Here is a 23,288-nt window from a genome sequence, read left to right on the forward strand (position 1 = left end):
ATACCATGCACACACACACACACACACACACACACACACACACACACACACACACTCCCCTTTAATGCTTGAGGAATATAGCTTCCAGGATCCCACAGTAGAAGCTTGAAACCATAAATGGTATCAAGTACATATTAATATAGACCAATTAAAAAGAATTAATAAACTAAGAACAGGAAGAAGTTAATAACAGGTAGCAATAAAATAGAATAAAATTATAATATTCTTGGGCTTTGAGGCCATTACTAAATGGAAGAAGGGTTACTTGAACACATGTTGTGAAGTACCACTACAATCAATCTGAAGAATAAGACAGTAATGTGGGGAGTTTACCCACCAAACCCACAGCTCCTCAGAGTTTTCTTGAGTGTGAGCAGCAGGAAATATTAGATAGAAAGATTTATATTGAGGAGATAAACAGATAGAAAATAAAGGATATCCTCGAGAGGGCCTGGAACCTATTCCAACGGGCCCTGACTGTCTCTGCCCCAGGGTTTTTTATAGAGATGCCAAGGGGTGGAGCAAAAGACCTCCTCCCTCAGCACAGCCAAGTGCAGACCATCTCAGACACCTGCACTCAGGCCCATGGTCCTAATTATCCTCTATGTGGACATGCTCGGTAAAGCCACGAAGAACCTGAAAACGGGCTCCCACACAGTAACCTAGTGACTAATACGTAGGAAGTATGTAGACAGTACGAATGTCCTGAAAATGGGACGACTCACACCTCAGCTGGGATGGAGCTGGGTAGTGAAATATTCATCACCTCAAAATAGTGTGAAATTTCAAACTTATAAGTTGTTTATTTCTGGAATTTTCCATTTAATACTTTTGGACTACAATTCAACAGTGAATAACTGAAACTATAGAAAGGGAAGCTAAAGATGGGGTGGGGTACTATATGATATTTGAAAATATGTGTGCATATTTGAGTGATATTAGGCTAAAGAATTGCTTTTAGATGAATGAGAACCAATCAATAGAAGAAAAAAAGATCATGGTGAAGTAATCCCTGTTTACCTAAAGTTCCCATGTAAAATTAATATGCAACACAAAACCGAGACATTATGCACATTCTTCTATGAGCCAGATTAAGTGTGTTTATTTGATTAAGCACTGAACTGTCTTCTTAAATTTGCACCCCTCCCTGCTTTTACATTCTGTTTACTGTTTCAGTGGTCATCTGACCAAAACCTCAGAAAGCAGAAGTAATTTTGACCTGTTTCCTTTTACTGATTCAGTAGTGTTCTTGGGAAGGTGCTGGCACAGCATGGGATACACCCCCAGCTATACTGTGGGTTTATGAGTTGCAGCTATTGTTCCAGAATCAGTGATAAGTTTCTACTTCATGCACTCAATAATAATTCAACTTTGTGACATATGCTACAATTTAATCTAGAACAATTTTCCCTCTAGATCCCTCCCACTTTTTTTTTTTTTTTTTGACAGACGTAGTGAGAGCCAGTATTAAAGTACTGGGACTAAGCTTCCCAGTGTCTTCTGCCTGGCACTAACTCCAATTTTCCTATAGGGGTGGACCCTGGTGTCTTGGCCCTGCCCATTCCCAGCACCAATTACCAACTACAATTCCCAGATGCCTCTACGCTCCGGACCCGTCAAACAGGGTTTCCCAGCAGCCTCACCCGTGAAAAGCTAGAAGAGGCTACTAAGGTCACGCAGCACCTTCCTCCCATCCCTATATCACATGTCCAGGCCCAGCCAATGAGAGCTGGGAGGAGGAAAGGCAACACCAGCCTGTCTCCCCCCGCCCCACACACTTCAGGGCTCGGGGGCGGGGCGAGCGTGGAGGGGGCGGAGAGGGGCTTCAGAGCCTAGCAGCCTGGTAACTCCGGTGGCTCCTTGAGCCTGAGGTGGGTGCGCGTTCTCAGCTGGCCTGGCAAGGGGCCAGGCGTTGCGGGTACCCAGGATGGGAGAGTCTGTAGTAGGAAGTAGGGACTACCTGCTCAGGCGAGTCGCTAGGGGCCTGGCTGCCCCCACGGGGGTGGGGGTGGGGTACTCTGGAGTGCCTGGACTATTTCAGCGAGGTAGGGCCTTCCTCTGGCTTTCAAGTTCTCCTTGCCCGAGGTCCTCAGGTAGCGGCTGGTGAAGGTTGGGACGGAATCAAGGAGGGCTGAGGTTCGTCGAAACTATTGCCTGTACTTTGCTTCCCTGTCTCAGGGCGGCGAGCCTGCAGGACAACCGCCCTGCCTTCCTAGCGACCGGCCCTGAGTACCGGGCGGACACCGGCCTCATTCCCCTTGGAACTGCCAAGTGGTGGCATCCTGGCACTGGCTACAAACCCTTCTTTATCGCTTTAGGCCAGTGTTTTTTGTGTCATACACGGGGTTATCTGTTTTTGCAACAGTGAGAGAATATCTAAGAAGGAACGGTTAGTTCCCGATATGCAGTCGGAAGTGTGAACAGTCACTAGCAAGGGCTCTTGGCTTGGTTGCCTCCATTAACTGTCTTTTGAGCTCAAGAAGTGAAAACTAATTTTAGTATTTGCCTAAGTGAATCTCCTGCGAAAAATGTATTACAGGCTTGATGGACGCGTTTGAGGTATGAAACAAATGGGTTGTAGCTGGTTTCTGATCCAGATCTTTGAAAGAGTGGAATCGGAGCATTTTAGAACTGACATTCAGTTGTTTCCTGAATGAGGGAACTGAGGCCCAGAAGAGGTTAATGTGACATGGGCTTTAGGCAACCTGATGGCAAAACTGATGTGACAAGCCAAGTCTCTGGGGGGGTTTCTTGGTGTCTGTCTAGTCTGGGTTCCTCCTATCAGTTCTGTTCATTGTGAAGTATCCACTTTAGAGTACTGAGACTGAAGTTTTACAACAGGTCAACCCCTTTTTAATTTTCTTTAAAACCAGTTTACTAGCCTACTTTTCATCCATCACATATACTTGGAAGGATCTGTGTATTTATCATATTTGACTTCAAAGGACTTTCGGCATTTTACAGGATCAGATCTAGCTTTTAGGAGATCCCATGCATTGGAAGAGATTCAAACTGGTGGCCCTGTCCATAGCAGGCTTGTGAAGTGTTCAAAAGTAGCTAACAATTATGTGGGATTATAGATTCTAGTACTCTCATTAAATGATTGGTCTCCTTAAAGTTCTTATATTTCTCAACTTTACCTATGGTGTACCTGCAGTGTCTGGCCTAAGCACCTAAGGACGACAACAGGGAAACACAGTTAAGGTCTTATGGAGTTGAAAAGGGGTGTCAGACAAAGAAAAAAAGCAGTGATATGTTTATTAGCAGAGGTAAGTTTTAAAAAAATAAACTTGGAAAGCGTACAATGGCAGTAAAACAAGCTGGCACAATTGAGAGTGCCTTTGTCATCACTTTGAATTTCTAGTTTTTAATAGTTGTTACTTCAGTAAAACAAACATATTGAAGATGAAATATATCTGAATCCAAGAAATTCATTCTATGGAGTGATCATTTCTCCCTGAGTGCCTCTTAGAGAAGTTTATCACAGCTTCATTTTTCATTGTATTTACCCTTTTGAAATAGTAATTTAAAACACTTAGAGTGATGTTTTTCAAGTAAATTTCTGTCTCCCTAGTTAGATCACTGTTAAGTACAGAAGTCTCTAGTGAAGTCAGGATTACATAGTAATTTCTTGCCACTGTCTGCTGGACTTTTACAAGGGTTTCTATTCTTGTGTGCAGGCTTGTACTGTGAACCTATTAACTGAAATGATCATTTCTGTGTGTTGCCTGGTTTGTAGAGATGCTAGTTTACTTTGAAATAGTTCCAGAATAAATAAGCACTGAAGACCTGAGGAACAAGAGCACTCCTTAATAACATGATATTAACAAAAAGTCACTGTAAAAGTCATCTATTCAGTACCACCACTTTTAATATTCAGTATGTTCAGTGTTTTCAAAACAATGTGATTCCTGAAAACTAATGTTATAAAAAATACTGTAATACTGTTTCAAAATGAGAAGATGATTAATAAAGTGTAGTTGCTTTAGAAACCATTGCAAACACATGGTTCTAGATTTATAGAGGGTCAAAAATAAAGAGAAAAGCAGAGACTATTAAAGGCTCCCTAGGTGACATTTTTAACCAGTGGCCAGATGATTACAAAGGCTAGAGTTTCTAGTTATTTCTAAAGATTATCCAACTTTACAATAGCATAATGGTGTCATTCATTATTCCTTATTTTTTCATTCTGTTTATGACCTCTTAGAAGTTCTAATTTCCTTATTTCTTAGTTTTTAGTTCATTTATTCCTTTTTGGCAGATATCAGAGGGGCAAGGACTGTCATTTGCCTAGAGAGTATGGACTCAGGATTGAGAAGTCTAGAAGCCATAGTGAATGTGAGCAAGTTTCTTAACTCTGTCTCTGTATCTAAGAAATGAAAACAATAATAGTTTCTCAAAGGATTGGTGAGAGGGCTCAGTGATTCCTCTACATTTAGTGCTTCACAGGAGTCTTGCATATAGTAAGCATTCAAGGAAAGTTAACTGTTGTCGACTTGCTTGGAACCCCTTTCTGTTATGTTCTGTTTTGTTGTTTTGAAAAAGGCCCTCACAGTATAGCCCAGTCTGGCCTTAAACTCAGGACAATCTTCCTGCTTCAGCCTCTTTTGAATTACATATATGGGCCATCACACCTAGCTTTGGACACTTCTTTTTGTTAAAAATGAGAATAACAATGTTCTAATAAACCTTGGAAATCCAGTAAGTTGAATTTTCTAGACAAAGCTTTGCTTTCTATTATTGGTGTGAGCCTTTAATTGCAGATGGCAGTGGTAGCTGTGTCTGCAAGTCTTGAGGTACTAAATTCCCTTTCCCATGTGAAGTGAAGGTTAACTTGGAGTTATATTCTGCTTGTTACCACAAACAGTAACAACAGGAAGGGCCTTCCAGTTCCTATGCTTTGTAGTTAGGAGATGGTCTTTCATTGGCAGAGCTGTCAGTACCTTTTCCACACAGAATACCACAGCAGTCTCATTCCTTTTAAGAATATGGAAGCATCTCTGTAGAGAATTGGCATTGTATACAGTGCTTTCTTGCTATTTCTTCCAGAGGACCAAGGAATGTTAAATGAGCCTTATGGTCCATGTGAGGTAGTGGAGAGGAACTTGCATTTGGATTCTAGACACAAATTGAGGTCCCAGTTTCTTGTAGCTGTGTGACTCTGGATAAGTTATTTTAACCTTGTTGCTGGTGGCTCTTCTGTTTGGAAGATGGAGGTAATAAAACCTGCCCTGCTAAACTTCCAAAGACCTAATGGGACTCAAACGTGCATTAGAACCTTTTGTAAACCATACAGCATTATTATGATTGCACTAAAGTATTACATTAGCCATTGATATTTGGATAACTGGTGTTAAGAGGGCTGTCTGCCTTCCTGTTCTTGGTTGTCTCCTGACTTAGAGCTGTGGATGTAGCCTTTGCCTCAGCTCCCTCTTTTGTCAGCCTTGATGCATGCAGTATTTTATTCTGATGCTCGAATAGACCTGGAACATTAGTATCCCTTTTGAGTTTCCACTCCATTCATTCCTAAAACAGTAGCACTGTGTAGCCAATAGTTAAATAGCAGTACCAAAGTGACTCCTGTGTCATGGAGTTTTACTCACCTCTAATTTAAGTGTATAGGCATAGAAGGCTTTCCTTTTCCCAGTCAAGACCAGGCCTCAGCTGTTCAGTAGGACTAGAGTGGAGGCCCATGATTCCATGTGAAGATGAAAAGTCACTATGATCTTGTGAAAAGATTCAAAGATGGGATTGTTCCCTAGATCATTGTCACCCACCCTATGTGTAAATGACAGGCCCTATTTGTGATTGATAGGGTTGGAGTTCCCTTTGCATGGCACTTGGCTTGGTTTCTCAGTATCTCAAGATGACTCCACGAGGAACTTTGCTATATTTTTATACTTACAGTATTTTTAGTATTGTGGTTTCTTGGCTGGACTTGACAGGTAACTCCTGCATGTTTCAATTTCTTTGTTGTTGTTTTTGTTTTTTATGTAAGAAGGAGTGCTGAGGTCCTAGATGGTTTATACAAAGTCTATGAAACTTAACCTGGCCCAGAGCTCATAGTAGGTATTTTGTAAATATTGTTGACTTTACTCAGAGGAGTGGCAACTTAGATTTGTTTGAGCATGTTGATTTTAATCAGCCTACTGTATGCTCACAGATCATGTTCCTTAACCAGGTTAAGAAGTGGAACCTGTGCCTAACCCTTCTGCTTGGGTTCTGATAGTGGATCAATCAGAAAAGTCTGAATTAAGCATTGGGAGAGATTTCATGCATGCTTTGCCATCCTTTTCTTCCCAGCTTCTTGAAATTTGGACTCTGTCATGAGTTTAGGCTCATTTTTGCTTTGTTTGCAAATTGTTTGGGATAGGAAAGGGCTAAGGGAAGTTGAAGGGTAATAATTAAAAATGAAAATAAAATTAACTTGCTTGAAAGATGTTCAGCTCTTATCCCATTGTACATACTTCCATAGCATACAGTGGTGCCCTTTCTTTAGCATGTGATAATTGGTTAGATTTTGATGTTACATCCTTGAAATTTTGGTGAGACAGAAGCACTTTGTTTTCTGAGCCTTGTAATGGAATACACTGGTCCGTCATCCCTTCCTCTTTGTGGGAGTGACTGGGACAGAGGTGAGTTATGGGGACATTCCTAGCATTGGATGGTGGTGCTTTAAATTCCCTTTGTTGACCTTTACATTTCTTTATGGCCCTGAGATTGCTTAGGCGGTATAGAGTGGAGACTGAGTCTAACCCTGCAGGACATTAACAACTAACAACTTGTAACCAACCATCATAAACAATGACAATATCCCTAACTCATTAAACAATCAAAAACCTCCCATCCCACCTCTTGGGAATGTGGGCATTGTTTTCTTAATATTACTTCCAGCTTTCTGGGGGTGAAGACATCTTTAGGGGAATCCTGAAAAGAACATTTTTGGGTTAATTGTCAAGTCCTGAGAGAGTTAGTTGTATCATTTGTTCAGTATCTGCATAATGGGAAAATGTAGGGCTTATCTCAAGTCCTTGCTTGAGTTGTCTATGAATCTGAATCAGTTCAGATAGCCATCTTGAAATTGACCTGAACAGTTTGTAGTCCAAAGTCAATCTTTCCATGGTGTTAATCAGCTTAATGGCTTTATCATAGTCCATGTGGAATCATCCCATCATCCTTTTGAAGATTTCAAAGTTGCTGTTAGGCATAGTCATGGTTCCCTGAAGATTTTTTTTGTGTGTGTGTGCTTCCTCCGTGGTTTGGAGCAAGCACAGTCTGGTAAATGTCTGTCTCTCATAACCATGAATGTTCTTCCCTAGAAGAGAAAATCTTCACAGCAATTTCTCCTCACCATTTGTCTTGCCAAACTTTTCCAAACTGACCTTTGCTGATGCTTTCTTGTAACACGATGGTCCTGGCAATTCTTCTCTGAACAAGCAACAGTAAACCCTTTGTCTCAGGTAGCAGCATCACCGCAGTCACTAACTCGATGATAAGGAGCCAGCAACTCAGAGCAGCAGCTGCTGTCTCCATGGTCCCACTGCCACCATTCGTGGCTCCTTCCCAACCAAAGCTTCTCCGTAGCAAGCCTTCTAGGCCGGCCTCAAACTTAGGATCCTCCTGCTTCTGCCTCCTTCAGTAAATCCAACCAGCATGTGCCACCACAAACAGCAATGTGTAGTTCAGTCTGAGCTGGGACCCACAAGGCCACAGGCAAGCGGCTTTTTCATGAATTTGTACTACGAATGTTGGGTGTCAGATGTAGCACAAATCTTAGAAGGTCTTATTAATAAAAATAAACCCAGAGCCAGGTATTGGGGTGAATGCTGGAAGATCAGAGAAGCAGAACAAGCCACAGCCATCTCACCTTGCCAGTTCCTCAGCTGATCCTGTTTATTCAGACTGGAAGCCTCTCAGTCCTCATCCAGAATGAATCTCAGCTGAACTGTGCTGCTCAAAAGCCTAAAAGCTTAACCAGGCTCTAGTTCTTGGTCCTCGTGCCTTATATACCTTTCTTCTTTCTGCCATCACTTCCTGGGATTAAGGCGTGAGTCACCATGCCTGCCTGTTTCCAGTGTGGCCTTGAACTCACAGAGATCTGGATGGATTTCTGCCTCTGAAATGCTAGGATTAAAGACATTTGCTACCACTGCCTAACCTCTATGTTTAATATTGTGGCTGTTCTGTTCTCTGACCCCAGATAAGTTTATTAGGGTGCACAATATTTTGGGGAACATAGTATATCACCATAATTCCTCCCAGAGATTCCAATCATTTCTGTGTCATCAAACAATTTCCCTTTGTTGACAAAGATTGCCTGGATGCCCTCAACTTTCAGCAGCTGCTCCTGAGATCTTGTAACAGATGCAGTAAGAACCCCTGCAGAATCTGCATTTTCAGGTGTCCCCTGAGTACCTATTATAGTTGAAGTTTTCCTGTGTCCCACCTGGCCCGTGGTCAGGATAAATCTCTCTCACCAACCAGTCCTGCAGCCGTTTGGACCCAAGTAAGCACACAGAGGCTTATATTAATGAAAACTGTATGGCCATGTAGGCTTCTTGCTATCTAGTTCTTATATCTTAACCCATTTCTATTAATCAGTAAGTTGCCACGTGGCTTGTGGCTTACTGGTACTTTACATCTTACTTCTCATGGCAGCGGCTGGGAGCATCTCTCTACTCAGCCTTCCACTTCCCAGAATTCTCCTCTCTGCTTATCCCACCTATACTGTACTTCCTGCCTGGCTACTGGCCAGAGTTTTATTTATCAATCAATCAGAGCAACACATTCACAGCATACAGAAAGACATTCCCATCAGCATATTATGTAAATGAAGTCTGAGATACTTGATAGAATACCTGGTCATACCCTGGCTTCCCAAGTCTTTGAAACACTAACCAATTAAGTGTGCTATATTGAAAAAGTAAACAGGCAAAATAAATTTTAACATATTTTGTGTAGTGAGTATATGTAAAATAGCATCATTTTTACATATAATTACCTTAATAATTAACAAAGCATTGCCCTTTCTTTGTACTAGACTTGGAAATCACTTGTGTATTTTCCTCCATTTCAACTAGCTACATGGTGCATGTTGTAGAGTTGCTTGTGCCAGTTGCTACAGTGTGGGACAGTAGGGTGTTGAAAGATACCTTTTGGCTTTGATTTGCTGATGATTTCATCAGGTTGGCTTTTAGTGTCCAACCAGCTGCCCAATAATAACTTATGTTAATGTTAGCCTTAATCTTTGCCAAGCCTTTAGCCCATTGCTTTTACATAATGTCTCCCTTGAGGGTGAAATAATTAATATAAGTGCCAAGTTTCTTTCAGGTTAGGTCTACAGCTTTTAGGTGGCAGCATTGGGATCTGAACCAGGGGATTGTGACTTCAGGATTTACAACTGTGGAGCTCACCCGGCTATGGGGCCTCTTTGTATCAGTGTTAAGAAGGCAGTGCTGGACATGGGTGTGGTAGTGCATACCTGTAATCTCAGTGCTCAGGGGGTTGAGGCAGGAGTTTAGGCTAGCCTTCCCCTTATAGTGAGATCCTGTCTCCAAGAAAGAAATCAAGGAAGGAAGGAAGAGATCGGGCGGGGGAGAATAAAGTGAGCTGTTGTGGAATGTGTGTGTGTGTGTGTGTGTGTGTGTGTGTGTGTGTGTGTGTGTAAGTATATTTTCCCTGGCTCTTCAGAGAGGGTGCTAAGTCCCAAAATAGAAATTTCCTCACCTTAGGAATACTGCAGACTGGTGGTTTACTGGGCTGGATGCTCATTAGAGCTACCTGGGGCATTTTAAATACCCACTGCCTGAGCCCCACTGTAGCAGGAATCTTAAAAGTTCTTATTAATAAAAACAAACCTCGAGCCAGGTATTGGGGTGAATGCTGGAAGATCAGAGAAGCAGAACAAGCCACAGCCACGTCACCTTGCCAGTTTCTCAGCTCATCCTGTTTCCTCAAACTGGAAGCCTCTGAGTTCTCATCCAAATCAATCTCAGCTGAACTGCTGCTCAAAAGCCTAAAAGCTTAACCAGGCTCTAGTTCCTGGTCCTCACACCTTAAATACCTTTCTGCTTCCTACCATCACTTCCTGCGATTAAAGGCTCTTGTTACCACACCTGGCTGTTTCCAGTATGGCTTTGAACTCACAGAGATCCTGATGGATCTCTGCCTTAGGAATGCTAGGATTAAAGGTATGTGTGCCACCATTTTGTAGCCTCTATATCTAGTGACTGTTATGTTCTCTGACCCCAGATAAGTTTATTAGGGTGCACAATATTTTGGGGAACACAATATCACCACACCACACCCACAGACCTCCAGGTTTAATTAATCTGGGGTGAGACCAGCTTGGGCAATTTTGAAAAGTCGTCTTGTGGTTGCAGGATTATGCAGTTCCACTGAGAGAGCACCTGCTTTAGGATCACTTCTCCAACAACACTGTCAAGAGTCACTGGGACTTCAAGGGCCAGCACAGGTTCTGCCTCAGTGGGTGTTGCATGCATCAAGAGAGTATAGTACAGTCTTCTCATTTGCAGCCAACTCTTGGGCGATGCCCAGGCTGCTACTGTGTATGTTATACTTTGATTAGCCAGCGGCACCAAAATCACCTGAGGGGTTTTTGCAGCAGCAGAAGTTCCCTGTCTTTGTGCCTGGAGCTTCTGATTCAGCAGGACTGGGCCAGAGCCCAGGATCCATGTTTGAGAAGTTGTGTTGTTTTCATTATTTCATCATCAAGGATTGAGTTTACCTTCAATTTTGTGCAAATTTACTGCTAACACACATTTTGGGAGTTATAAACAGAAGTTGAATTTTAACCAACTCCCTTTGTGCTTAGGGTAATGACACGTACACTCACATGCCTTCTTTAATTTGTTGATGTAGTGGGCTATTTTAAGATATTTTCTAGTCAAATTGCAGTATTAGCTGATTCGTGCTGTTAGGACAGACCCAATGTGCACATGCTCTTGCCTATTGCTGCATTTGATTGGTAGTATTTTAGTGTCTATATTTTTCACTGAGTTTTGGCCTCAGTTTTCATCTAGTTTAATACTGTGATTAACAATGATAGCCTTATAAATTGAATTGGGATGTTCCCTTTCTCTCTTTCCTGGAAGTCTGTGTAAGGTTGGAACTTAATCATTTTCTTGAATGTTAATAGAACTCGAGGTAGAGCCATCTGAGTGTTTACCCATCTGCCCCCCCCCATGTCATCATCTCATTAGGTCAGGTAGGTCTCAAACTCACTGTGTAGCAGAGGCTGCCTCCACATTTCAAGTGCTAAGATGACAGGTGTATGCTACCACACTAACCTTTCCCTTTTTCTTGGTTAATTTTACCAAGTTCATTAGTTGTGGACCAGTCTGATATGAATATACTTAATTTGTTATTTTTCAAGTTTTTTTTAGTAGTATTTGAGTGGTTGAAACTTTAAATTATTTTAAGATCATATTCATAGAAGATACATTCAGAAAACTCTTGCTTCTATCCCTTTCTCTGGACTTCCACCACAGATAGTCAGTCTTCTTAGTTCTTTTCTTTTGAAAGCTTGAGCAATCACAAACAGATATAGATAGCCCTCTGTTTATTTCACACACTATTCAGGCTTTACTTTTTCCACTTGAAATCTAGTCCAGATATCTCTCCTTTCTTTATTTTCTCTCTTTGTATTTATCCATTGGTTGGGTGTTTCAAAATGTAGTTTCATTAGTATAACATTCTGGCATATTATCTTTTTCATTGTAATTCATTTGCTCATCTGGGAGGTTTCTAAAAGTATATTTTTAAAGTCTGAAAATGATTGCCAACAGTTTTTAATACTAATTCCTAGCTTCATAACTATAGAATGTGGGGTGAATGCTAGTAGCTCTTTTATATTTGCTGGGTTAATCTGGTCTTGGTGATTGACTGCTTTGCTCTGCTTTTTTTACTCATCTTTATGTTGTGAATGTCAGTAACTCCTACCTTTTATTATTGAGTAGTATTCCATAGTTCACTAATTGATAACCATTTGGGTTGTTAAGTTTGAGCCTGAACTACAATCAATCATCACAACTTTGTGTGGGTTCATGTTTTCTTTTGCTTTGTGGAAACTGTACTGTTGCAAGACATTGTTAGGTTTTCTATAAATACAGGTTTCAATTTTTTTGTGTGGTTTTTTTTTTTTTTGTTTTTATTTTTGAGACAGGTATCCCTGGCTGGCCTCAAACTCACTTTGTAGATCAGGCCACCCTTGAACTCACAGAGATCTACCTGCCTCTGACTCCTGAGTTCTAGGATTAAAGGTATACTCCATTATGCCTAGCTTACAAATAGAGTTTTATTTCTTCCTTTTATGTTATACCTACCATTTTTCTTGTCTTATTGAACTTGTTAGAGTTTCTAAAAATTCCCACTGCATGTGTTCTTGCCTTATTTGAATTGTTGCAAAGCTTTCCATTTTTCACTCTTTTGGTATCAGCTGTAGGTTTCCAGAGACAGCATTCCTTCTTTGCTGGACACTTTTTAAAAATCATGATTTGTTGATGAATTACGTTTATAGATGCCATGTTTTAGATACAGTCTTCAAGAAGATAAAAGGGATAGCCTAACTGACTATATTACAACACCCATGCCTGTTGTTGTTTGTTTTTGGTCTTTTTGGGGATGCCTGCCACTAAGCTCCCAAATAAATCATACATGGAGGCTTATTCTTAATTATGAATGCCCAGCCTTAGCTTGCCTTAGTTTCTAGCCAGCTTTACTTAACTTTAAATTATCCCGTCTATCTTTTGCCTCTGGGCTTTTCCCATTCTCTTACTTCTGTAAATCTTACTCTTATTCTGTGGCTTGCTGTGTAGCTGGGTAACTGGCCCTAGAGTTCTCCTCCTCCTCTGGCTGCCAGATCTCTCCTCCCAGATTTCTCTGCCTGCCAGCCCTGCTTAGCCTTTCTCCTGCCTTGCTATTGGTCAGTTCTTTATTAGACCATCAGATATTTTACACAGGCACAGTAACACAGCTTCACAGAGTTAAACAAATGCAACATAAACAAAAGTAATACAACTTAAAATAATATTCTACAACACGTGCCCATTCACCAATCATCACACCCCAACTTTTATTGTTAATATCAGAATTTGCATCTGGAACCTGGGAATTCTTTTCATCCATCTGACAAGCAGCCCTTATTGCTTGTTCAAAAGGCATGGAAGTTGTCAGATTCAATAGATATCTTTGTTTTTGAACTGAAATTTCTTCATTCTGTCATTTCCATTCTGTTAACAGTGGTTTTGGTTCCTCTTCATTATCTTCCCTTTTTTTATTTATTGCCTTTACTTGGGTTATTTCTTTCACATCCATGAGAACTTCTCTTCCAACGATGTCAAGGTCTAGAAATATTCAGCCCTTTCAATTTGTTCTGTGACAGGAATTAATGGTGGCCTGCATTTATGCCTGGAATGATAGGTAACTGCCCAAGTCGGAAATGACTGTTGTCCATACTCTCTGGGTCACCAAGTCTTTATCTTTATACATTTTTGAAGATCTTAATTTAGCCAGTCTTTGGGGATTCCTTTGAATACTCTTTTAGTGTGGCAAGCTGCCTATTGGGCAATTGACCATTCCTACTTCTGCTTTTTGCTAGCCTCCAAGGTCAGCTTGCTCTTATATATCAGGATTGTTTAAGATGGATCAAGCCTAGTATTTAGAGCAATTAAGAGATGCCAAGCTGCATTTCCTGTGCTCCTATACAGGAGGGCCAGAAAGCACCACTTCACACTTTTTCTGCTCATTCTGCACTATTCTTTAGAATTAACTTCAGAGACTAGATATTTTAAAAAATATCGTCAGTGGTGTCTGTATTTTACTGAGAATTCAGCATTTGGCTCTAGACCATAATCACTGTGAGGCATATGTATTAAGTAGTGTGGGCACTGGTGTTGTAGGAGCATTGTTTCTGGCTTAAAATTTGAGATACAGCTAAGTTTTATAATATATCATCTTGTGTAGCTTTAATCTTTGAAGGCAATTTTGTTTTGAGCCAGGGTGACACCATATAGCCCTAGCTGGCCGGGGTAGGTAAGGCTGGCCTGGAAATCACAACTATCCTTCTACTCCAGCCTCTCTAAAGGCAATTTCAAAGGACATAGATTTGGTAGAGGGAATCTCCATTTGTTTATTCCCCTTTAACATGAAGGCTAAGCTTCTTTCTGACAGATTTTTAAATTCTTTATGTGGATAGAATCCCCTTCTAATACTGTGTTATTACCTATTCAAGGAGAGAGCATTATATCCTTTTCATTTGATCATCTGCTGAAAAATGGTTAGTGACTAAGAGGGCTAGGCTCCTCAATTTGACCTATACAATGTTTTGTGGACAAGTTGTTCTTTATATTTGTCAATTGTCACATGAAGTTACTAGTATTACTTGCTAAATGAGGTTGTTGGTCGAAATTAAATGACTTATAATATGCTTAGAACAATGGCTGATAGGGTGGCAGTCAGTAAATAGAAACTATGATCATTGACCACAAGTAGATGGATTGCTTTTGCTTCACTCATACTGTATCACCTTTGTTATTGTTTCTTTTTCCAAATGATTTTCATTTTCTCATATACCTACTCATTATCTTTGCCGCCATCCAATTTGTATTTTCCCACTGTCTCCTAATTAACTTCTTGAAGACCTATCTCAAGATTTTTGTTGTTGTCGTTTTAAGGATATTTTATTTTTATGGATGTTTTGCTTGCTTGCCTGTCTGTCTGAGTGGCAATAATGTGCCTGGTACCTACAGAGGCCAGAAGAGGGCATCAGATACCCTGAAACTCGAGTTACAGATAGTTGTGAGTCACAATGTGTGTGCCCAGAATCAAACTCAGATCCTGAACAGAGAGTAATAACACACACACACACACACACACACACACACACACACACACACACCAGATAGCTATCTCTCCAGCCTCACAAGTTTGAAACTCCCATTGTGGTGCCTAGTAGCTGCCTGGTATATATTTGTTGGCTCTTTTCAACTCTTTGAAAACAAGATTAAGTAATTACATATGCTGAATAAAGAAGGTCTCAGAAATAATCACCCCAATACCACTTCATTATCCTAAGTATCCATATCAATATTTCAGTACTAGTTAATTTAATAACTCTTTACTGAATGATTATAGTTGGGAGAAAACTTTTACGAATATAACAATATGCTGACATGAACATTTTGTAAACTGTTCATTTCCATATGCTCTCCCCAAAGAAGTCTTAACCCCTAGTACTTCAGAATGTGACTTTACATGTAAATAGTGCCATTAAAGATGTAGTTAAAGATGAAGATATGTTAGAAGGGAAGTACTAGTATCTAGCAAAAAGGGTGCCAATACAGAAGAACACTATAACAAAGCAGAGATACACAGGTAGAAGACTATAATTGAAATGATGCTTCCACAAGCCAATGAATGGCAAGGATTGTAGTCACCACTGACTGCTAGCTAGATGTTTCAGAGGGTTAATATGTGGTGATGTATTGTGCACCCCTGTAGCTGGAGGGCTTCTCTCCAGGTTCCCCAAGCCCCGCAGTCCCACAATCCACTTATAAAATAATCACTCAGACGCTTATATCACTTATAAACTGTATGGCCGTGGCAGGCTTCTTGCTAACTGTTCTTTTATCTTAAATTAACCCATTTTTATAAATCTATACCTTGCCACGTGGCTGGTGGCTTACCGGCGTCTCTACATGCTCTTCTCCTGGCGGTGGCTGCAGTGTCTCTCCTTCAGCCTTCCGCCTCCCAGAATTCTCCTCTCTCCTTGTCCCACCTACCTCCTGCCTGGTCATTGGCCATCAGTGTTTTATTTATATAGAACAATATCCACAGCACTTCCCCTTTTTTCTTTTTTTTAAAAAGGAAGGTTTTAACTTTAACATGGTAAAATTACATATAACAAAACAATTACCAAGCAAGAATTATAGTTACAATATTAAAGAAGATGTCCTATCTATCTTATATTTGTGAATTTAAGGTTTTATATCTAACTTATCTTTTATCATAACTGAGGAAATTACAACTATCTAGTTTTCAACCACATCAAAGACCTGAGAAGGAACATAATGGTACCTGAGAAATGGTAGGTGGATGCAAGCAACTTTCGGGAATCTTGCAAGAGTAGACCAAGACAGCTGGCAGCCTGGACAGTCACCTAATGTTTCTCAGCATTGTTGGTGCATTCAAATTGGCTACAGGCCTAGAGTATCTGACAGACCACTTTTAGAAGCAGGAATTTTAAGAGACCATCTTACCCTGTCTTGGCAGAGTACAGTGGTCGCTTTCCTTGTGTCCCGCTTGTCCAGAAAGGAGAGCATTGCATTTGTACTGTCAGCCATCAAGGCAAGGGCAGTTCTTTGCCCAGTAGGCCATTTTGTGCCAAAAGACAAACTTCCAAATGGAAATGTCTTAGAAGCCCAACATTCTCTCGGGATCAATTGGTGCAGCCAGGAGCAATTGTGTCTCATGTCAACAGAATTCTAAGTTATTTAAATGCCATATTCTCTAGGTCTATGAAGTGTTTGAAGATTACCTATCTATCTGAAATATATCTATGTATACCTAGAAGACTTAACTAACATGGCTACAGATATGATTATCATAGATGACTGATTATTAATCTATTTTAAATTATCCATTACAATTTTAAATGAGTTATACAAACACAATACCTCAAACAAGAATAGAAATATATATATATATATACAGTATAGCAAAACCAACCCCAAGCTTGTATCAATGAACTAAAATTTATATCAATGTAAAACATTTTAAACATAAACTAAAATCTATACCAATGTAAAACATTTTAAACAAGTTGTTCTTTAAAAGTAGGTTCATTAATCTACCCTTTTATCTTATCATCTCCATATCCTCCTATATATCTATATTATATCCCCTTTTCTTTTTTAGAAAGAGATCACATTTATAATCAACCTGTTTTAAATAAAAATATTGGTTTCTCTCTGTCCCACACCAGAGGGCTCTTCTGATTTGGGACACAAGAATCTCTTTACCATTTTTTTTTTAAAGCAATATGTCTGGGTTTAGAGGGGAGTGAGCCAATTCCACCTCTAAAGCCAGCTTGGTATATTTGGGAATTTGGGCGTAGCATGTCTTACTACTTCCTGCTGGAGGGGGGCGCTGTATCTTATGGGGATGCAAAGAAAATTTTAGACCTATGGGGTAGTCCGTGAGGCTGTATTGTTTGAACCAGTTGCCTTGAAACCGCTCTGGATGTTGGATCATCTGGGCCATGGTGTCATCGGAGACCTTTCAGGGGTCTTGGCTGGTGAAACCTGATGTATCTTAATCTGGAACAAGTCCACAGCCTCTGGCTTTCTGTGGAAACAAAAGCAGAACCTCTTTTCCAAAGTAATATATCCTTATATCCAAATTTTGAAGTCAAGGTATCTTTAAAATATACATTTTGGCATAACTCAACAGCTTTTGTAATCAAATGTTTTTCTTTAATTATGAATATCAAAGAGAACATAATCCAGATTCTCTGTGTGGTAGCCATCTTTATGTGGCTTATGTTTTATATTACCTTGAGCCTTGAGCCTATTGCTTTAAACTGTACCATTGTAAGCCTGAAACGGAGCTGTGGCTGCTGGCTCCGCCCACTTCAGCTTCCCAACATGGCAGTGGTACGTTTTCTGCCAGCTCTGGGAGTCATCAAGTCTCAGAAATAGTGGGTCTAAGCTTTTATCAAAGCAGCGTGTAGCCCAGAAACCTCTTTTTTTTTTTTTTTTTTTTTAAATACTAGTAAAGACTAAATCTACCACACAGCTTAATTTGCCGCTGGCAGATGCCTCATTTCCGCCATACTGCCGGTCAAACGCACCCGCCAGGAACCGCCAGTGTCTAAACTTGTGTTTTGCCGCATCTAGCTGCCGGTATGAGACAAGAAGCAGGAACCTGGTTTTGGCTCTGTTTAGAATTGGTTATTAAATATTCTCAGGTTTAAGGTGGAAACTCGTGCCGTTGGGCGCCATTTGTAGCTGGAGGGCTTCTCTCCAGGTTCCCCAAGCCCCGCAGTCCCACAATCCACTTATAAAATAATCACTCAGATGCTTATATCACTTATAAACTGTATGGCTGTGGCAGGCTTCTTGCTAACTGTTCTTTTATCTTAAATTAACCCATTTTTATAAATCTATACCTTGCCACGTGGCTGGTGGCTTACCGGCGTCTCTACATGCTCTTCTCCTGGCGGTGGCTGCAGTGTCTCTCCTTCAGCCTTCCGCCTCCCAGAATTCTCCTCTCTCCTTGTCCCACCTACCTCCTGCCTGGTCATTGGCCATCAGTGTTTTATTTATATAGAACAATATCCACAGCACACCCCAATAAAACTTATCTAGGGATCAGAGAACAGAGCCAGCCACTAGATTAGACATAGAGGCCAGACAGTGGTGGCACACACCCTTAATCCTATCATTTGGGAGACAGAGATCCTTGTGACAGTTCAAGGCCACACTGGGAACAGATCCAGGTGTGGTGGCACACATCTTTAATCCCAGCACTTGAGATCTCATGTCTTTAAAGGTGACACACACCTTTAATCCCAGGAAGTTATATGGCAGAACACAGAAAGGTATATAAGACGTGAGGAAACAGGAACTCACGATCTTGAGGCTGAGGATTTCGTAGAGGTAAGAATGTGGCTGGCTTTTTCTGTTTTTCTGATCTTTCAGGTTTCACCCCAATATCTAGCTCTGTTTTTTTTTTTTTATTAATAAGACCTTTTAAGATTCGTGTTACATTCATGTCTTAGCTGTCACCCTCAGAACTGGGAGAGAGTTCCTAGCTGTTATTCTAAGCCATCCATTTTGTGGTTCTTTGTTATAGCAGCCCTAGAAAAGGAATCAGTTGTCCAAATGCTTGGACTAGTGTTGACAAGCTTGAGCTTATGATTAAACTTGTGGGTTTGCCTACATTATTATCTGTTACCTATTTTCTCAATATTATTTGATTTTTTTAAACTAATTTGCTGTTAGACCAGAAAGAGTATAGGAAAGCCTGGCTACAGGATGCCATTGTGGTTCTTACACATATGTACCAGGTATGGGAGACATTCCAAGAATGCTTAGAACAGCACTATTTGTAGTATTGAAACATAGAAACTAATCAAAGGTCTGTGGAGAGAACTCCTGTTATTACTATTCAGCATCAGAAATGATCAGAGCACTGGGTCATGTATTTGTGTCTCTGATGCTCACATCAACCTGTGTGAGAAAAACAAATAGCAGAAGATTAAGATTGTGGACTCTGTTTCCATAAAAGTTCAGAATCACATTAAAACTAACATAGTATTTGCCAATATATTGCATATGTACAAGATGATAAAGCTATGCATAGCAATTGGAAACATACAAATCCATCCCAGGAAGTACCTTTAAATGGCCGAAGTCCAACATCTCCAAAGTCATGGAAATTTTCGAGGGCGATGTTCTTTATTGGGTGCTGTGTGTCCAAAGTGTGCCAGCAACAGAAAACATAGCCCTTGACTTTAGGAAGCTCTAGAAATCTAACAGAAGGAGATCCAAAAGGTCGCTGGGAGGTCCAGTACCGTATGAGCTTTGAAATATTAGAAACACATACAGAATAGAAAGAAGTGGAGTGTGCATATGTGTGAGAGGAACCAGAGAAAAGCTCTTGCTTCTACCTTTGAGTGAAAGCACCTGGAGAAACTGGTTTCAATGGCCGGTTCCACCCAAAGTCCTTTCCTCTCATTTATTTCTACAAATTGCACATGTGCTTTAAAGCACCTTTCTGTTCTGCCCTTCCCCACACCACTAATTCTGGTTGTAAGACTGCCATTACTGCCTAATCTCTGGGCTTTTCTTTGAGGGTCCCTTAGCCTGCAACTGAGAAGGTTTGTGGTAATGTAGTGAAATGTAATGTAAATGTTGAAAAGTGGCATTCTCCATTACTGTAGTAGTTATAACTCTTTACTTGTTTTTACTCCTTAGCAATTGTCATTTGAACATTTTGCTTAAAAATGTCTTTTATTTATAAATTTAACATGTACTTTTGGGGAATAATTCTCGCTGCAAAAACTAATTCAACAAAAGATTTTGTTTTGTCGTAGAGCAGATTAGCTGTGTTCATGAGTATTGGAATTGGCAGGTGGATGGGAACTTGATCTTACTCCTATTTTAAAACTTTGTTTACTGTCAAATATTTGACTGTTACAAGATCCCTTGGTGATTCTAATGGTCTACTTAAATGCTTTCCCTATCACTATGTTGCCTTTGTCCATTAAAAAAAGTAACCTGATAGTTTTTGACTTTTAAATAGATTATTTGCCATACCAGTTTCAGCTTATGATAGCTAAAGTTACCCTGTTCCATGGCTAACAGCTCATGCCACTAAAGCCAGTCAACTATCCTGAAGATGTGGTATTTGTCATGAGGAGATTAAGAAATAGAGTAAATGGATCTATCCAAAGTCCGTCACTGGCTGTTGGGGACAAAAAAATGATTCAGACTGCCTATTTAGCTGCCTCTGAATTGGTTTCAGCCAAAGACCTTTGCAACATTTAAAGCTATAAAAGTAGATGCATCTTTGAGCTAACTTCTTATAAATGATGAGAAGAATGAATTTCAAAGTAAAAAAAAAAAACTTAGCACTTTACAATTTCTATTGCTCTAATTAAACCAGATAACTTTTAGTACTGAGATTTGAAGTAGCCAAGATAAATTGATCTAACACATATGAGTTACATATGTCTATTTGGACATTTAGCCCGTTGCTGAGATTAGATTATCATGTGAGATATCATCTTCATCACTGCATCTATGACTACTCAAGATTGGGCTTATTGATTATTCACATTCCCCCATTAAAGGATGTGAGGAGAGTCATTGGACTCTCACCTGATCTCAACCATTCCCTTCTAGCTGTATACTATTCTGTTCTAATTACAAATGGCTTCCTGGTCAGGAGATAGAGCATGTAGAGGACCGAAGGTTAACTGAAGGGATGAAGTTGCATCCATGCAGCTGTGAAGAAGTTGTCACCTATGTCAGGGTGAGACTTTTGGGTTGCACAATTGCTTTGGGATCACTCCTCATCCATACTCCATAAGTAAGCCTAATCCACAAGTTAGCTTTTTATCAAATTGTACTTTGCCTTGTTTGTGGTACCCTATAAAGAGGGGGTAGACAATTATTTGAGTCTTTCTAGGGAAAGAGTTTCCCTCAATACCTAGTTGAGGAATGACTTAAGAGTTCATGGAATGCCTCAGTTGGAGGAGGGAACTGGTATGTTATGTCATTTGTTATGGTATCATTTTCATGATCCTCCTCACCTTCAGCTAGGGCAAGTGGTGTGATGCCTGTTTTATGGACAGGGAACTTCACTCTATGTAATATTGCAGGACTATTATTACTAAGTGATAGAATTAGGATTGCAAATACAAATTCTTGAGTATAGAATTCTCCTTTTTTTGACTTAATCCATATTTTATTCTTTTTTTTTTCACTCTGCATTTATTGAACAGAACAGAAAATATAACATGGGGAAGAAATGGGATACTTTACAGAAATCTTTAACAGAGTTTTACAAGGGATTAAATCACTGGCTCCATTGGATTCCAAATGACCCAGATAGCAAACATCATTGTTTATAAATTAATACCCATAAATGGTTGATTTCAATAGCAAACATCATTGCTTATCAACCAATACTTATAAATGGTTGATTTAAATAGTAAACATCATTGTTTATCAACCAATATCCATAAATGGTTGATTTTAATAGCAAGCATCATTTTTTATCAACCAATACCACTAAATGATTCTAGGAAGTTGTTTTCAGCAAATGATACACATGTATTACGGGATCTGGGACATGGAAGAGTACATAAGATTGCAGCTATGCATTAGCTTAAGTTGTAAAAGTTGATCATATGGGATATCCAAGACAACTGATATTGTTACATTGTTCTCTTAAAGTCAGGTTAAACTAACAGTTTGAATACAAAGATGGCTAGCAGTCTTAAATCTTAAGTAACTTCAAGGTATATGATTCACTCTGGCTGTGAGGTTCAGCAAAAGTTTGTCTCTTAGAATGTAAGAGATATATTTTTTTTTAATGTTACAGTACCAGTTTTAAGAGTTCAGTAACTAATGGGGAGCCGATGGGATACATGCAGAACTGTGAAAGCGATCTCACTTAGCCAGCTGTACGCGTAGACTGTAAATCTACATTCAGATCATTTCTGAACTAAGACTATCAGCTCAGTTTATCTGTTGAGGTCAACCAGGAAACCCTAGAATATACCTTGATTTTTGCAAAAAACAAAATAGGGGGAGGGGTTTCTTCAGCATTTCAGTCCACGAGTAACAGTATCCTAACAGGCAAAGTGTTCTCTCACTGTCAACATAGAATGAACTGCTGCTGGAGGTCAACTTGGGCTTTAATTTGCATTAGCACTTACATGTATAGTAGTTCCAAGTTGTTGACCTCATGACTTTTAAAAGTAACTCTAAAAAAGTAAAATGGCCCTTCTTGGAAGACTAAAGAAAGACATCCAGCCACAGTTGTAAAAAGTCTCATCAAAACAATGTACCCTTTTATAAATTATGCCTCAATTTAAAAAAAAAAAGTAGCCCCAAATAAGAAGCAGCTCTTAAAAAGAAAATATAACTTAAAATATTTGAAAAAAACAAAGTGAATACAGGTTCAAAAATAATTAAGATACATTTTCCTAAGGCTACCTAGAATTAGGCTTTAAAGAATTCTACCATTTCAAGTTTACCACTAGTTACTAGACACCAATTTACAAACAAGATGTTCACTTTTTTTGTTCCTTTATCAAGAGAAAAATCTACCTTCAGACTATGAGGGTGGTGATGGGGAGGGACTAGAAAACAAGATTCAAACAATCCCATGCAAATATCACATTTTTCAAATGGAAGAACTCCAAACTGCACTAGAAGTTCCAATCACTAAGACAATTTCCATTGAAATGATTTAAGTACAAATACATGGCACCAAGGTTTAGGCCTAATATAGGCCTGACAACCAAGTCCTTGTTTTCTAGAAGAAAGGCCTCAAAAGTCTCACTCAATTCCACATAACAATGCTTCAAAGATCAATTAGGTTTTCCTTTCCTTAATATTTTTGTTTTTGACTTCTAATCTTAAAGACTAGATTAAAACTTAGCTCAATTCCCAGAAGGCATTGCTTCCCTTTGCTCTATGAAAGAGTCCACCAAGACCTCTTCCTCAAAACCATCTAGCCCCCAGCCTCCAGCC

The 23,288-nt window shown here is 39.8% G+C and overlaps 1 protein-coding gene across 5 annotated transcripts in view; it reads left to right on the plus strand.

The window, feature by feature from the left end:
* The first annotated feature begins 1,779 nt into the window (after nucleotides 1–1,779).
* The window catches only part of Mtm1 (myotubularin 1), a 138,404-nt gene continuing 116,895 nt past the window's right edge, over nucleotides 1,780–23,288 (plus strand). For all 5 annotated transcript variants that reach the window (XM_028856586.2, XM_037199281.1, XM_028856589.2 and 2 more), the window contains exon 1: nucleotides 1,780–1,871. The gene's annotated coding sequence lies outside the window, so the exon portion shown is untranslated. The remainder of the gene's footprint in view (nucleotides 1,872–23,288) is intronic.

Source organism: Peromyscus leucopus, chromosome X, assembly GCF_004664715.2.
Source record: "Peromyscus leucopus breed LL Stock chromosome X, UCI_PerLeu_2.1, whole genome shotgun sequence".
Lineage (NCBI taxonomy): Eukaryota > Metazoa > Chordata > Mammalia > Rodentia > Cricetidae > Peromyscus > Peromyscus leucopus.